This window comes from Hevea brasiliensis, chromosome 12 (genome assembly GCF_030052815.1).
Source record: "Hevea brasiliensis isolate MT/VB/25A 57/8 chromosome 12, ASM3005281v1, whole genome shotgun sequence".
In the NCBI taxonomy this organism is placed as follows: Eukaryota; Viridiplantae; Streptophyta; class Magnoliopsida; order Malpighiales; family Euphorbiaceae; genus Hevea; species Hevea brasiliensis.
The window spans coordinates 19,369,952-19,386,485 of NC_079504.1; the positions used below are offsets into that span (position 1 = coordinate 19,369,952).

Sequence of the window (16,534 nt, forward strand, 5' to 3'; positions counted from 1 at the left end):
TTTCTTCAAATTTATGCAGAAAGACAGAGAAAGTTCCTTCAGATTTTTCAAATGAAGGAGAGTGGGAAGACTCCTTAGATTTATGCAGTCATCAAGATTAAGATAAGTAAGTTTGTGGAGAAACTAAATTGAAGAGGGAATCTCAAGCAAACTCTCACACCCCTTAAGATCTATTCGCTCTAAGTTTGTAGCCGAGGAGAGATTTGGGAGTGTGGCTAGTTTCTTCGATCCAGAAAGATAGAGATACTTCAACTTTTGAGGACACTACACATGATAAAACAGAAAAGTATATATATGCAAACTTTCAAAGAGGAAAAAAAAAAAAGAATAAACTCATATATAATTTCATCAGTAATAATTATGTTAGAACTGCTAGTACTTTTTGCTTTTCAATCAATTTCTAATAATTTTTTTAACTAAATATTTACCATTTTAAAATTTATAAAATTAATTTTAAATGATTGTAGCATTAATTGTTACTGAACAATTTTATGTAAAAGAGTATTCTAACTTAGATCATAAAATATAACCTTTTTAAATTGGATTTCTGCTCAATAAACATAATGTTTACATAAAATCTAGTAAAAAAATTCCAACAAAATAAATCTGTGAACAAAAGAAAAACATATAAAAAGTTGTGCTTTCCATTAAATGAGATTTTAAAGTTAAGGCATGCACATTGGCACAACAAATTCAACTTTCAAGTCAGTATTTATGCCCTTTTTCTCTTGGTCAAATTGAAAAATCAATATTTTAAAGCATACCTTATGTCCATGCCAAAGTCATTTAATGTCGCTATCTTCCAAATTGAGTAAAACAAGGTTCTCCATGGAAAAACATAAAGGCAGAGAACTGCAAGGATATTCCTCCCAATGTAGTAAACTCAACTTGTTAGGAAGATTCTGCAGATGATTCTTTTTAGCAGATTCAAGTATGAAGGTTTCAGGAGTTGAGTCATTTTTATTTGAATGCCTAAAAAATTTGAGTAATCTTAAGTTAGGCATTTGTGAGAAGGTTGCAGAATTCAAGCGTGTCATTCCCATTTTAGAAGTGTCCAAGCATATCCCTTCCACTGCTTTGTTCACCTAATACAAAGAATAAAAAGCTATGAGTATACAGGACAAATGAATTAAAAAAGATTTTTCATGTCTTACCTTCTTAGTTGCTAAGATATCACAAATTTTGTGAATTCCATAATCTACTATGTTCATGCCAAGCAATATGTTGACCCATTTCTTGTATCAAATCATGCATCTCTAACTTATTATTAACAACAATTACGAGGCACTTTTCCACTAAACAAATTATTCCCAAACTTGGAGTAAGATCACATCCGTCTAGTATATCTTCTACAGAGTCTTTATCTTGGCCCTTGAAAAAGCATGCTATATCAAGAAATACAGCCTTTTCTGTTTGCTCTAGCGAATCATAACTTATTTTTAACATTTTATGAATTTTGGATATCGGAATTTTTTTTAGTTCTTTCAATACAATTTCCCATTCCTTTGGAGATCTTTTGCATAGATGTGAACCCAAAACTTTTAGGGCTAAAGGAACACCTTTAGCATAGTTTACCACCCTTTCTGCTAACTTCATAAACTCCTCTGGAGGATGCTCTTGTTTAAAGGCTTTCACACTCAATAATTGAAGAGCATCACAATAATTTAATCCCTCAACCTTATATATTTGATCAACTCCACCAACAAGTACTTCTTTGTCTCTGCTTGTTACTATGACTCTGCTTCCTGAACCATACCAACCATTAATCCAGCTAAAGCCTCTAACTGCTCTGAATCATTTACATCATTGAGAACAATGAAAACCTTCTTTCTTCTAAGTATATCCAGAACAATAGTGGGAAGCACATGGAGCATTTGTATGCTTAAAAGTTTGTCCCCTACAAGTTCGGAAAAAAGTTTTTGCCGTAAATGCAATAATTCATGCTTTTCTGCATTTTCCCTAACATTACTTAGAAAGTAGCAAACATCAAATTCATCAGAAATTTGACTAAAAAGAACTTCAGTAGTGGTTGTCTTTCCTATGACGCCCATTCCCCAAATTCCTATAAAACGAACATCTGCTGTCTCAATACATAATAATGGTAGAATTTTGTTGATGTGAGCATCAATCCCAACTAAACCATGACAAGCACTAAAGGAGATGGGATACAGTTTCTTCATGATTTGGTTGACAACTTTGTCAATTAATTTCGATTCAAGCCTTGCAAAACATGATAAAAAAAGCAAAGTAATAATGAGTTTAATTTGAGATACAAAGAAACTGGAAAACTTCAAAGGCATTTGAATTCGAACTTAATTTCAGTGCTCGAAAATTAGCCCAAAAATATATCTATCATAAATAAATAAATAAAACTTTATATATTATCTATTGAAACATAAATCTAGATTTACACTTATTTCAACAAATATATCTATCTAAAGGACCAACATTGTGACGCCCCTTACCCGTCTACTGTATAGCCGAGCAAGAAGTGCCACATTCGGTGCCGGAGCACCCTATCTTGTTTTATCATATCTATTGTAAACTTTTAATGTCATTTAAAACATATATTCAATGTGTAGAAATTTTTTTTTTTTTCTGTGGAGACCCGGACAGAGCCTCCCCTGTTTTGTTAGCATCTGTCGGGTTCCACTATCACCTGTTAACATATTCATAGTCATCTCACATATTTTCATATCATATTCTCTTTTATCATATCATTCACAACTATTTATGAGATCTCAAAATGAAGTGTCATCTATTGCATTCATATAGAAATTCATAGATAATAAATTATAAGTTTTCATTTCAAGTCCAAAATGAAATACATCATAAACTAGTAATTACATCATGACTAAACATAATGAACCAAAATACTAGTCTATACATGGGCCCTACCAAAATACAAAAGACCGGTGAGGTGACTCTGGATAATGGCAGATTTGATCAAAGCTCTGTCAGTGCACTATTAGTCTTCGCTCTTTGCTTCTTTGTGGTGTTGGGATGATCCCGATACCTACGCGATGAAAAACCAACGCGCTAAGCATAACGCTTAGTGGTGCATAATTTATAATAATAATAATTTAATAATTTGAAACAATATATGCAACTCATAATTTCTGGGTCTTTTACATTTTTATTGCTCTTTGGAAATAATTAACATTATTGGGATCTTTTATGATTACTTATTGTATTTTAAGTCTTAATTTTTTTTTTTTTATGAGTGCCCAAGAAAACCTATAACAAATTATAAAAGCTGGATGTACGGGTGTATACTGGTTAGACAGCCATATGTCTATCCAAAGATATATGCATCGTGCACGAGGCCAGCTGTCGAGCACGAGACCCGCTGTCAGGCTTGTAAAGCCAGAAATAAAGTAGGCATATAGCCTGTAGAACAATCATACCAGACATATATTGTCAATTCATGATTTTCTCGGTAGGCAGTACTGCTATCTGTAGTCCCTAATTGGTATACCAATTTATCCAACTAAATAAATAAGTCTATGTATACTATGGGCAATTAAATATTTTTAATTAATTTAGCACTATTCACTATTACTATGTTCTAGTACTGTTCATTGGTACCATAAATTTCATATTAATAGGACATTAGTCCTAATTTACATACTCATATCATTTTTAATATTAAATTTTCCTTATGAGTATTTTAATTATCCTATATAGCATTTTTCCCATGAACCTTTCATTAGGTTCATGTTGATGTGTTATCTTTATCTAGGAATTTGACTAGGTTGGGATGTCTATTTAGTCACAATTCCTTCATAACAATTGCTCCTCTATGTTTAAACTTGAATTTCAGTTTTTGAATCACTGAGTTTGGGGTTATAGAACTCAAGTTATGGATAAAATACCAAAGGAATAGTATTTTGGGACATTTTCTAGGTTGGCAGTTTCAGTGACCCAACTTGTGCTAACCATTTGAATTGGTTAAAAGCAAAACTGGGTTAAGTGGTCTTCATGAAAAGTGTAGCCCTATGTCTAAACTTTCCATGGGCAAACTTTTAGGTTATTTGGACCAGTATAGAGAGAGTTATGACCAAATGAACACGTACTATTCATTTGGTCATTTTCTGGGTTAGCAGTTTCAGTGACCCAATTTGTGCTAATAATTTGAATTTGTTAAAGGCAAAACTGGGTTAAGTGGTCTTCATGAAAAGTGTAGCCCTATGTCTAAACTTTCCATGGGTAAAAGTTTAGGTTATTTGGACCAGTATAGAGAGAGTTATGACCAAATGAACACGTACTGTTCATTTGGTCATTTTCTGGGTTGGCAGTTTCAGTGACCCAATTTGTGCTAACAATTTGAATTTGTTAAAGGAAAAACTGGGTTAAGTGGTCTTCATGAAAAGTGTAGCCCTATGTCTAAACTTTCCATGGGTAAAATTTTAGGTTATTTGGACCAGTATAGAGAGAGTTATGACCAAATGAACACGTACTGTTCATTTGGTCATTTTCTGGGTTGGCAGTTTCAGTGACCCAACTTGTGCTAACAATTTGAATTTGTTAAAGGCAAAACTGGGTTAAGTGGTCTTCATGAAAAGTGTAGCCCTATGTCTAAACTTTCCATGGGTAAAATTATAGGTCATTTTGACCAGTATAGAGAGAGTTATGACCAAATGAACACGTACTGTTCATTTGGTCATTTTCTGGGTTGGCAGTTTCAGTGACCCAATTTGTGCTAACAATTAGAATTTGTTAAAGGAAAAACTGGGTTAAGTGGTCTTCATGAAAAGTGTAGCCCTATGTCTAAACTTTCCATGGGTAAAATTTTAGGTTATTTGGACCAGTATAGAGAGAGTTATGACCAAATGAACACGTACTGTTCATTTGGTCATTTTCTGGGTTGGCAGTTTCAGTGACCCAACTTGTGCTAACAATTTGAATTTGTTAAAGGCAAAACTGGGTTAAGTGGTCCTCATGAAAAGTGTAGCCCTATGTCTAAACTTTCCATGGGTAAAATTTTAGATCATTTCGACCAGTATAGAGAGAGTTATGACCAAATGAACACGTACTGTTCATTTGGTCATTTTCTGGGTTGGGTGCAGGGAAATCCGAATTTGGGCAGTATTTAGCTCAAGTTTTGGACAGAATTTGGGCATGGTTTCTTCATGGAAAATGGGCTATTTTGGGTCTAGTTTTACCTCCAATTGGCCTCATACCAATTGGGATCACACAATTTTATGGCCTAAAATGTACACTGCCCTCAACAAACACAACCTGCAGAAAATTAACACTTCCAAAACTCAATCTCCTCCAACTTCCTTACTTCAATTTGCATGCAATACACTTCTATAAGCAACAATCTCATCCCAATAGGTCAATTTCAACATTTTACACAAAGTCCTCAATATTTACACAAACCCTAGTTTTCAAAGTTTCAAATTTACACAAACACTACACAATCAAACACCCAAACATTTCAACTAATTACACATTCTCATGGAACCATTTTTCATCACTTAAAAGCAATAAACTTCAAGTTCCATGGCTGCCAAAAATTCAAGGGTTCTTTCCTTTAGATGTTCTTTTTGTTTTAATGGTTTTTATGCTTAGCTAAACATGCTTTTCATGTTTAATAAAGAGAAGAAGAGGGATTAGTGCACTAACCTCTTGTGACCCACTTCAAACTTTAATCTTTCTTCTTCTTATGGGTATCTAAAGCTTCCTTATGGTGTGGGCTAAATTTTTTGTGAAGGGGTCTATGGGTTTTGATGAGTAAAAGCTTGGCAAATCAAGCTTTAAGCTTGATAACAATGGTGGGGAGGGAGAGACCAAGGGAACGGCAAGGAGAAAGAGAGAAGAGGAAGAAGAATGGTTGGTGGGGTTTTGTCTTCTTGTGTCTATTTATATACATTTATGTGTACTTTATTGTTTTTAAATTTCATAAATCTATTTCCTTTCTTTTCTTTTCTTTCCTTTTCTTTTCTTTCCTTTTCTTTTCTTTTCTTTTCTTCTTCTTTCTCTTCTCATTTTTCAAATTCAAATTCATAAAATTAATTTATGTTAATTATTCTATTTCCAAATTTTAATTTGACATTTAAGTCAAAATTCACCTCTAGGGGTGAAATGACCAAAATACCTTTCATGGTGCTCATCGGATTATTTTTATTTTTTATACCAATTAATAAATTCTCTAAATTTTATTTTATTTCTCAAAATTTTTCCTATATTTTTTTAATATTTATTTCATTAATTTATGCCTCCTCACTATAGTTTAAGTGTAGTTCCAAACATCCTGACTGTCCGAACAGACATTAGTCATCGGAACAGTAAAATGTACGGACTACCTACGGTGAGGGCGTTACAATTCTTCCCCTCTAATAGAAATTTCGTCCTCGAAATTTACCTAATGTGAAGAGCTGAGGGAACTGCTGCCTCATCGTCTCCTCGCTCTCCCATGTCGCTTCTTCCGTGTTGTGGTGTCTCCATAAGACTTTCACTAGTGGGATCCTCTTGTTTCTGAGTTCTTTCACTTCCCGTGCCAAGATTCTGACTGGTTCTTCTTCATATGTCAAATCAGGTTGCACAATTATCTCCTCTGCTGAAATGACATGTGAAGGATCTGATCTGTATCTCCTGAGCATCGACACATGGAATACACTGTGGATCTTGTCCAGCTCAGGTGGTAAAGCTAGCCTGTAGGCTACTGGACCCACACGCTCAATGACATCATATGGACCAATAAACCTAGGGCTCAACTTACCCTTTTTACCAAATCTTAGCACTTTCTTCCAAGGTGATACCTTAAGAAACACCTTCTCGCCAACCTCATACTCTATATCCTTTCTCCTCAGGTCGGCATATGACTTACATGCATCGAGGCGACTTTTAAATTGTCTCTGATGAGTTTCACTTTTTCCTCTGTCTGTCTCACTAAATCTGGGCCCACTATTTTCTCCTCACCCATTTCTGTCCAACATAAGGGAGTTCTACATCTCCTCCCATACAACGCTTCATATGGAGCCATTTTTATACTGGCTTGGTAGCTGTTGTTGTAAGCAAACTCTACCAAAGGAAGATACTTCTCCCAACTTCCTTCAAAGTCAATGATGCAGCTTCTCAACATATCCTCCAATACCTGAATCACCCGTTCTGACTGTCCATCCGTCTGTGGATGAAAAGCCGTACTGAAGTGTAGTCGAGTGCCTAAAGACTCCTGTAGCCTCTTCCAAAACCTCGAAGTAAATCTCGGGTCTCGGTCAGATATGATCGATGTTGGCACTCCATGTAGCCGGACTATCTCATCTATGTAAATTTCTGCTAATCTCTCTAATGAGTAGCTGGTTCTAACTGGTAGGAAATGAGCTGACTTGGTCAATCTATCCACAATCACCCATATAGTATCATGCTTCCTCTGTGTCAATGGTAGCCCAGTCACAAAATCCATGGTAATGCGGTCCCATTTCCATTCTGGTATGGATATAGGTTGCAATAACCCTGATGGAACCTGATGCTCAGCCTTAACCTGCTGGCATGTCAAACATCTAGTCACAAAATCACCAATCTCTTTCTTCATTCCAGGCCACCAATAATGTGTTTTCAGGTCTTGGTACATCTTGGTACTTCCTGGGTGCATAGCATGGAAGCTACTGTGCGCCTCTTTCAAGATATTCTTCTTCAGTTTCTCATCTCTTGGTACACATATTCTGCCTTTATAGTACAGGCACCCATCTCCTCTCAACTCATAATCAGTCTCCTTCCCCTCTTGAGTTCTGCCCATAACAATTAGCAACTTTTCATCCCTTAATTGTGCTTCTTGTATTTGCTGTAACAAACTTGGCTTTACACACAACTCAGCCAAAAGTACCCCATCCTGTGCTAAAGACAACCGAGCATTCAATCCTCTCAAAGCCATTATGGACTTCCTGCTTAGGGCGTCAGCCACTATATTTGCTTTCCCAGGATGGTAGTCGATCACACAGTCATAGTCTTTAAGGAATTCAATCCATCTCCTCTGTCTCAGATTGAGTTCCTTCTGAGTTGGCAAGTACTTTAGAGTTGGCAAGTACTTTAGACTCTTATGATCAGTGTAGATATAACACTTCTCACCATATAGGTAATGCCTCCATATCTTCAATGCAAATATTATTGCCGCCAATTCCAGATCATGAGTTGGGTAGTTCTTTTCATGTGGCCTTAGCTGTCTAGAAGCATAGGCAACTACTTTCCCTTCCTGTATTAGAATACACCCAAGCCCATTGTGAGAGGCATCACTGTAGATCACATAGTCTTTCTCTGACTCTGGCTGTGTCAACACTGGAGCTTCTGTAAGCATAGCCTTCAGCTTCTCAAAGCTGGTTTGACATTTTTCATTCCAGTCAAACTTTGCATTCTTATCAGATAACTTAGTCGATGGAAATTTGCTATAAGGAAAATCCTTCATAAATCTCTGTAGTATCCATAACCCCAAAAGCTTGACTTCTGTTACATTTCTGTGAGGCTTCCATTCAACTATTGCTTCAATCTTCCTTGGATCTACCCTGATTCCATCTGCTGACACAATGTGTCCAAGAAAGGATATCTCATCCAACCAGAAGTCACACTTGGATAACTTGGCATACAACTTTTTTCCCGCGATTATGCGTAGTACTACTCTCAGGTGTTCATCATGCTCTTCCCGGTTCTTAGAATACACCAAGATATCATCTATAAAGACCACAACAAACTGATCCAAGTAGGGATGAAAGATGCGATTCATTAGGTCCATGAAAGCTGCTGGTGCATTTGTTAGCCCAAATGGCATCACTAGGAACTCATAGTGTCCATACTGGGTCCTGAAGCAGTTTTAGGAACATCTGTCTCCTTCATTCTCAATCGTGATAGCTTTGATCGAGATCTATCTTAGAGAATACTCCAGCTCCCCTCAACTGATCAAACAGGTCATTTACCCTAGGTAAAGGGTATTTGTTTTTCACAGTCACCTTATTCAGCTGCCAGTAGTCTATATATAGCCGAAGGGTACCATCCTTCCTATTCACAAATAGCACTGGTGCTCCCTAGGTGACACACTAAGGCGTATGAAGCCCTTGTCTAGTAGCCCCTGTAACTGAACTTTCAACTCTCTCAGTTCAGTAGGTGCTAGCCTATATGGAGCAATGGATATTGGCGTAGTACCCGGCATAACCTCTATAGCAAACTCCACTTCTCTATTGGGTGGCAAACTCGGCAACTCTTTCGGAAACACATTCAGAAAATCACATACAGTGGGGATCTCCTGCATGCTTGGGCTAGTCTTCCTGGTATTAACCACATGTGCTAAGAAAGCCTCACAGCCCTTTCTTATCAATCTCACATTTGTTGTGGTGATATGATGGTGGAAAGACAACCTGTTCCTTCACCCACAAGCGTAATCACATCCCCATCTCATGCGTAGTGACATCCTCTTTAGTCGACAATCTACCATCGCCTGATGACGTGATAACCAGTCCATACCTAATATCACATCGAACTCATGGAATGGTAGCTCAATCAAGTCAGCTAAAAACTCATACCCTTGTATTTTCAGAGGACAACCCTTGTAGACCTTTTTCACCATGACACTATGGCCTAAAGGGTTTGTGACTTGTATGTCCTCCTCTAGCTCCTCTACTTGTACCCCCTCTATCAACTGGTGGTGTGATACACACCTATGAATTTGTGGAAGCAGGATCAATCAATGCCCATACTAGCAGGTCAGAAAAAGAAACTGTACCTCTAATGACAATAGCTGGGTCTGGCTCATCTCGAGCTCTCATGGCATAAGCACGGTACTACCCTAATCTCCCGCCTGCGGGTGTCTGCAGTAGGCCTCTGTGACGTGCCAGCTGTATCAGGCCTCACAGGTCTCCTACCCCTCTGTGCTGCTGGGGCAGACCTCTCCATCTGAGGTGGAGCAGTGGGAGCACTAGTGTTCCTCTGTGGACAATCCTTCAGGAAGTGATCCGTAGACCCACATCTGAAACATCCACCTGTCAACAATCTGCACTCTCCTCTGTGGGGTCTACCACGATGTACACAAGCAGGTGGCGGGGCTGATCCCCGTGTAGCTGCTCCTGGTGAACTACCCACAGATGCACCAGATTGTCCTCCTCCTCTCCTTAGAGCAAACCGAGACTTCTGTTTCTTGCCCCGACCTTGAGTCTGACCCTGAGACTCCTTGGGTCTCTTACTACCCGTGTCTGCTGAACCGGACTGACCAGACCCAGAACCCCTCTTGCGTTGCCTATCCTTTCTGGACTGCTCTTCATTTCTGACTCTCTCCACATCAAGGGCTGATGCTATCAACAGAGAGAAATCTGTGAAGTGGTGGGATGTCACTATTAACCTGATGTTGTCATTCAGTCCGTCCTCAAATCTTCTGCATTTATCAACCTCTGTCGGCATCAACTCCAATGCATATTCGCTAAGTCTCACGAATTCTCGCTCATATTCGGAGACTGTCAGCTGCCTCTGTCTCAGTGCCAGGAATTCTCTTCTTCTGGCCTCCAAGTACACATGACTGATGTATTTCTTTCTGAATTCAGCCAGAAAGAACTCCCGGTGTGATCTGTGCAGGTGTACTACTCTAGATACTGTCAACCACCATCTATATGCATCCTCTGTAGTAGTGTGAGCACACTTCAACATTGCTCAGGGTGCGGTGTAGCTCTTTGCAATACCCTCTCTGTCCTCTCCACCAATACTCTGTGTGGTGGATCATCATCCTCTTACCTTTGAAGTTAATTGCCCCATACTTTGCAGTCTCTCTAGTGGAGATCTGTGTATAGGTTCTTGTGTGGGGTGGAGGTGGTCATGCAGTGGTGGTGGTGGTGGTGGTGGTGGCGTGTGGTGTGTGTGGAGGTGGATGTTGCTGTGTCTATTGCTGTGTAGGTGGAGGTGGCTGTGGGTGTGGCTATGGAGGTGGAGGTGGTGTGGGTGAGGAATGGCTCCGTGACCCAGTGAGCAGTGTGTCATCTGTTCATAGAAGGCTTCTGTGCCCTACTCACGATGCCTCGAGATGACTCGCTCTACTACCACTTCTCCCCGACTAGGAGCGGTGCGTGACTCTCTACTTCCTCCTCTATCGGTCTCGGAGGTCCGTGCTCAAGGATCGGATGCCATCGATCCTATAAAGCAGACAAAGAAACGGTCTGCATTAGTGTCACCTCGGCTCTATTTAAAGGCCCATGCATGTGATGCAACTATTTCTTTCAATCTATCTAGGTCTAGGACCGCCTAAACCTCTGCTCTGATACCACTAAATGTGACGCCCCTTACCCGTCTACTGTATAGCTGAGCAAGAAGTGCCACATTCAGTGCCGGAGCACCCTATCTTATTTTATCATATCTATTGTAAACTTTTAATGTCATTTAAAACATATATTCAATGTGTAGAAATTTTTTTTTTTTTGGAGACCGATGAGCCTCCCCTGTTTATTAGCATCCTGGGTTCCATTATCACCTTTTAACATATTCATAGTCATCTCACATATTTTCATATCATATTCTCTTTTATCATATCATTCACAACTATTTATGAGATCTCAAAATGAAGTGTCATCTATTGCATTCATATAGAAATTCATAGATAATAAATTATAAGTTTTCATTTTAAGTCCAAAATGAAATACATCATAAACTAGTAATTACATCATGACTAAACATAATGAACCAAAATACTAGTCTATACATGGGCCCTATCAAAATACAAAAGACCGGTGAGGTGACTCTGGACAATGGCAGATCTGATCAAAGCTCTGTCGATTGCACTCTTTATCTTCTTCTTTGCCGCTCTTTGTGGCTTTGGGGACTGATCTCCGACCTTACGCGATGGAAAACCAACGCGCTAAGCATAACGCTTAGTGGTGCATAATTTATAATAACAATAATTTAATAATTTGAAACAATATATGCAACTCATAATTTCTGGGTCTTTTACATTTTTATTGCTCTTTGGAAATAATTAATATTATTGGGATCTTTTATGATTACTTATTGTATTTTAAGTCTTAATTAATTTTTTTTTTTTTATCAGTGCCCAAGAAAACCTATAACAAATTATAAAAGCTGGATGTACGGGTGTATACTGGTTAGACAGCCATATGTCTATCGATATCGTCACATCGAGCACGAGGCCAACTGTCGGGCACGAGACCCGCTGTCAGGCTTGTAAAGCCAGAAATAAAGGAGGCATATAGCCTATAGAACAATCATACCAGACATATATTGTCAGTTCATGATTTTCTCGGTAGGCAGTACTGCTATCCGTAGTCCCTAATTGGTATACCAATTTATCCAACTAAATAAATAAGTCTAGGTATACTATGGGCAATTAAATATTTTTAATTAATTTAGCACTATTCACTATTACTATTTTCTAATACTGTTCATTGGTACCATAAATTTCATATTAATAGGACATTAGTCCTAATTTACATATTCATATCATTTTTAATATTAAATTTTCCTTATGAATATTTTAATTATCCTATATAGCATTTTTCCCATGAACCTTTCATTAGGTTCATGTTGATGTGTTATCTTTATCTAGGAATTTGACTAGGTTGGGATGTCTATTTAGTCACAATTCCTTCATAACAATTGCTCCTCTATGTTTAAACTTGAATTTCAGTTTTTGAATCACTGAGTTTGGGGTTATAGAACTCAAGTTATGGACAAAATACCAAAGGAATAGTATTTTGGGATATTTTCTAGGTTGGTAGTTTTAGTGACCCAACTTGTGCTAACCATTTGAATTGGTTAAAAGCAAAACCGGGTTAAGTGGTCTTCATGAAAAGTGTATCCCTATGTCTAAACTTTCCATGGGTAAAATTTTAGGTTATTTGGACCTGTATAGAGAGAGTTATGACCAAATGAACATGTACTGTTCATTTGGTCATTTTCTGGGTTGGCAATTTCAGTGACCCAATTTGTGCTAACAATTTGAATTTGTTAAAGACAAAACTGGGTTAAGTGGTCTTCATAAAACGTGTAGCCCTATGTCTAAACTTTCCATGGGTAAAATTTTAGGTTATTTGGACCAGTATAAAGAGAGTTATGACCAAATGAACACGTACTGTTCATTTGGTCATTTTCTGGGTTGGCAGTTTCAGTGACCCAATTTGTGCTAACAATTTGAATTTGTTAAAGGCAAAACTGGGTTAAGTGGTCTGCATAAAAAGTGTAGCCCTATGTCTAAACTTTCCATGGGTAAAATTTTAAGTTATTTGGACCAGTATAGAGAGAGTTATGACCAAATGAACACGTACTGTTCATTTGGTCATTTTCTGGGTTAGCAGTTTCAGTGACCCAACTTGTGCTAACAATTTGAATTTGTTAAAGGCAAAACTGGGTTAAGTGGTCTTCATGAAAAGTGTAGCCCTATGCCTAAACTTTCTATGGGTAAAATTTTAGGTCATTTCGACCAGTATAGAGAGAGTTATGACCGTACTGTTCATTTGGTCATTTTCTGGGTTGGGTGTAGGGAAATCCGAATTTGGGCAGTATTTAGCTCAAGTTTTGGACAGAATTTGGGCATGGTTTCTTCATGGAAAATGGGCTATTTTGGGTCTAGTTTTACCTCCAATTGGCCTCATACCAATTGGGGTCACACAATTTTATTTATGGCCTAAAATGTACACTGCCCTCAACAAACACAACCTGCAGAAAATTAACACTTCCAAAACTCAATCTCCTCCAACTTCCTTACTTCAATTTGCATGCAATACACTTCTATAAGCAACAATCTCATCCCAATAGGTCAATTTCAATATTTTACACAAAGTCCTCAACATTTACACAAACCCTAGTTTTCAAAGTTTCAAATTTACACAAACACTACACAATCAAACACCCAAACATTTCAACTAATTACACATTCTCATGGAACCATTTTTCATCACTTAAAAGCAATAAACTTCAAGTTCCATGGCTACCAAAAATTCAAGGGTTCTTTCCTTTAGATTTTCTTTTTGTTTTAATGGTTTTTATGCTTAGCTAAACATGCTTTTCATGTTTAATAAAGAGAAGAAGAGGGATTAGTGAATTAACCTCTTGTGACCCACTTCAAACTTTAATCTTTCTTCTTCTTATGGGTATCTAAAGCTTCCTTATGGTGTGGGCTAAATTTTTTGTGAAGGGGTCTATGGGTTTTGGTGAGTGAAAGCTTGGCAAATCAAGCTTTAAGCTTGATAACAATGGTGGGGAGGGAGAGACCAAGGGAACGGCAAGGAGAAAGAGAGAAGAGGAAGAAGAATGGTTGGTGGGGTTTTGTCTTCTTGTGTCTATTTATATACATTTATGTGTACTTTATTGTTTTTAAATTTCATAAATCTATTTCCTTTCTTTTCTTTTCTTTCCTTTTCTTTTCTTTTCTTCTTCTTTCTCTTCTCATTTTTCAAATTCAAATTCATAAAATTAATTTATGTTAATTATTCTATTTCCAAATTTTAATTTGACATTTAAGTCAAAATTCACCTCTAGGGGTGAAATGACCAAAATACCTTTCATGGTGCTCATCGGATTATTTTTATTTTTTATACCAATTAATAAATTCTCTAAATTTTATTTTATTTCTCAAAATTTTTCCTATATTTTTTTAATATTTATTTCATTAATTTATGCCTCCTCACTATAGTTTAAGTGTAGTTCCAAACATCCTGACTGTCCGAACAGACATTAGTCATCGGAACAGTAAAATGTACGGACTACCTACGATGAGGGCGTTACAAACATTATATTTTTGAATGAGGTATCTAGATTTACACTTATCATATGAGATGTTACATGCATGAATCGATTTACAAACTATTTCAGGAAATTTGATAGGTTCAAGCAATTTGTTTAAATTTTAAAATTTTTTATGTTCTAGTGATAATTAAAATCGATAAAATAAATGAACTGAATTAAACAAAACCAGTTGCCAGGTCTAGTTTCCGATATAACCAGTCCAACCGGCCGGTTTGCTCCAACTGTGAAAACGCTAACCTGTAGTTGCTGGAATCCCATCCAGATATATTGGATGCTTCCATCAAAGAAGTGCTGCACTTCTCCACAACGTCTAAGCTCTGCTTAAATTTTAGCAAATAATTCTATCTAAAGGACACTTGTTGTATTTATCCATAAATGAGCTATCTGGCACATTATTAACCAAAGGCATGCTTGTGACGAGAAATTACATGTAGCAATGGCTTTAAAACCAGATTGATCATTGAATCGATTTATTAACTATTTCAAGGTTTTGAAAGGTTTAAGCAATTTAGTTAAGTAAAAAAACTGGTTAAATATAATTTAGATTTTGAAAATTTTTTATTTTTCAAGAGGGAATTAAAAATAAATAAATCGAATTAGACCAAACCAGTTTCCTGGTCTAATTCCTGATTTAACCAGTCCAACCGACCAGTTTGGTCTAATTCTAAAAACACTAACCTGTAGTTTTTGGAATCCCATCCAGATAGATTGGCTGCTTCCATCAAAGCAGTGCTCCACTTCTCCACAGTGTCCAAGCGCTGCTTAAATTTTTCTTTAACTTTTCCAAATGCTTCCCCAAATTTCCCAGTCTGTTTTCTAACGTCAGAAGGATCCACATGGTAGAAAATGGGTAAGACCTTTCGCCCCATTCCTTTCTTGCAGTCAATTATCTTCACTAGTTCATCTAGGCACCACCGAGAGGACGCAGAATTTTCTGAGAAAATTACTACTGAAATCTTGGATTCTTCAATTGCTTTCATGAGCGCTGGCGAGATCCCTTCTCCTCTCTCAAGAACATCTTCTATGAATGTTGTAAGACTTCTCCGACACAGAGCAACATGAAGATGATCAGTAAAATTTGAACGAGTATCAATACCACTGAAACTAAGGAAAACATCGTAGGTAGTCTTAGAGGAATCGCAGAGAAAGAGGAAAGCTATTTAAAAAAAAATATTAAACTTGGGCGAAGGCTTTATAGGTGATCAGAATCAAACCACCTATAAGATTTTGTACATTCGAGAAAACTACAATGAACCCACCGTTTTCTTTTCTACTACTAGACGCGGAAATGTACTAATTAGAAGTAAATGAGTTTTTCCTCATGAGGGCAATTCTTCTGAATCACCTACAAGATTTTGTTTCGAGGAATTTTCAATGGGCAATGAGTGAAAGTACAAAGAGCCCACCATTTTCAACGCAATCACCATTAATGCTGCATAGCATTTTCCCAGTGATACACCGTTTTCTACTACTTGGACCTCACGCCCAAATCAACCTATTATAAAATACTAATTTTATAAGTTTAATATTATTACATATTTTTTATGAGATATTTTCTAAATAAAAATAATATTTACTAAAAAATAAAAATATTTACTAATTGAATTAATAAAAATACTGTTTAAATTTAAAAAAGATATATATATATATATATGTAAAATATTAATTTATAAATTTATAAAAATTAAAATATCATTCGTAAAAATCATTTAGACTGTATTTAGATAATTAACTATTTAATATAAAATAAATTCATTTTTATATTAAAATATAATAAAATAACATAATATTAAATTTAAATGTT

At 36.8% G+C, this 16,534-nt stretch overlaps 1 pseudogene; it reads right to left on the reverse strand.

Moving 5' to 3' along the window:
- Positions 1–782: 782 nt before the first annotated feature.
- LOC131171113 (disease resistance protein RPV1-like) lies at positions 783–16,157 on the reverse strand (annotated as a pseudogene).
- Positions 16,158–16,534: the final 377 nt, after the last annotated feature.